A 2,117-nucleotide genomic window follows, 5' to 3' on the forward strand; every position below is an offset into this window, starting at 1 on the left:
CTCGAGACAACATACAGTTATTTATCAATGTACCTGTTTTGTATTTTCTAGTCTGTTTGTAGACGAGCTAGATACTGATTGTTCTTCCAATATAACTGGACTCATTGTTCTTCCTGGATCCGATACAGTTTGTAGTAGTTTATTGCCAAGACCTGGTAGGCCTAAAAGGTTGTGATTGTATTGATAATGGGTAATGTTGTTAGGTATTATTTATAGGTGATGCAACCAAGTGTAATAATCCTACTCTTTTGTACCTAGTTTTTCAACAGATAATGATCTTACCTCCTTCACCTCTCTGATACCTCAATAGCTCAGAGAGTTCCTGTCATTACTATCACTTCTGATAATAAGGATAATATCACATTCGCGTTACCTCTTTGTAAGGCAGATCGCTTTCTTGAGTAGTATTACATAAAATGTGTATAAAGTATAAAATCAACTTGTAGTATAAGAAAGAACTTTAGTGGTTGCTTCAGGAGTCTGTACCAGAGGTCCTCTTTTTTGTTTTATTTTTATTATCATATTTATTTCTCCAGTTTTATGTATAGTAAGGCTGAAGATCATGTTAGCCTACATGATGTAGACCCATACCTCCACCCAGCCTGCATCTCAAGTAGCTAGAAGAAAGAACATGATTTTAGAAAGACTAACAACAACAGACAGGTGTCCCATCCTAAGATCCTACAAGTTGAATACAAAGGGGTCTTGCCTTAAGTCACTGATACTGAACTAGTCTTAGTTTTAAAAAACTCACCAGCAAGTCTCCCACACGGTTATCTACAACTAGTAAAGACAGAAAGGCCAGAAACCCATTCTTCAAAGCGAGGAAATCAACTACCCTGACAGTACACCCCCCAGCGAAGAGAAGACAGCCCAAATCAGAGAAACCCTATACTGCTAGCTGAAATAAGCCCTATCCTTACAGTAACCTGATCCCTGGCCCACCTAGTACATTGGACCCCGCCAGTCAAGGACCGGACCTCATCTGTGAAGTTGAAATAATGAATAGGCACAGTCTATAGATGACATAAATAGATATCTCAGGCATATAGCTCCTGGATGTAAGCAGGAGAAACTATAAGAAAGGATTACTCGCTGTAAGCAGGAGGTAGTGACGAAATGAGAGTCCCAAGCCATCCGTCCAGGAGAGCCAATAGGGCTGTCCAAGACACCAAATAGGAGAGCGATAGTAGGATACTAGGGGACAGTAGTAGGGTACCAGCTGACATGAAGGAAACAGTAAAAGAGAGGAAGTACTCAAGGCTTCAGTACTGACACAACTGAACCTGAACTGTTGTCATATTACTACGTGTCTCATGTAGTCCCTTGTTCTGGGAGAAATAGTGTCACTTAGTGGAAGGGATCCTACCGGCAGTATGGAAGCGGAAGGGCATAGAGAGGAAGGCAACAGCAGCTTGAATCAAATGACCATGTGAGTAAGGTCGAATCTCACCATGAGACAGATAGTGACGTTACTAGCTGTGGCATTTCCCAACAGAGATCTTGCAAGTGGGGAGAAATACATCTACCACTGCAAGTGCTGACCAGAAACAAAGCAACAAAGCTGACCATACTAAAGCTATGCAAGTTCCTATTAGCAAGACAGGACTACTGGGCGAGGCCAGATAACTCTGCCATCAAGCATACAAGAGACAAGGGAGGCAAAGGTGGAAGAGGAAGAAAGAGTTAACTGTACCACTAGGTAGGAACCATTGAGGGGGCAGAAGAGAGTAGAGTGGGCCCATGATCGCTAATGAGATGTTGCCAAACTATGTGGGAGGAAAATAGAAGAGATGGTGTATGCTGTACTGGAGGTCTTACTTTTTTTATTTTTTTATTTTTTTATTTTCCTCTTATCTTTTAGTTTTTGTCTATATATATTCATTGTTAAGGTACAAGAACTCACATGCAGTACTAGCTATAGTGTAAACAAAAACCTTAATTTCAAAGCAAACTACGACAAAGGAAATCAAACGAGTATCTACAAGGAACACGATCAACTGATATTACAAAGTATAAACTGCTAACTATTAGGGGAAACATTCAAACTAAACTCAACAGAAATCCTACAAGTAAAGAAAATAAAAGGAAAGGAGTCCACTCCTTCATACTAAGCG

Source organism: Tuber melanosporum, assembly GCF_000151645.1.
Source record: "Tuber melanosporum whole genome shotgun sequence assembly, scaffold_267, strain Mel28".
Classification (NCBI taxonomy): Eukaryota; Fungi; Ascomycota; class Pezizomycetes; order Pezizales; family Tuberaceae; genus Tuber; species Tuber melanosporum.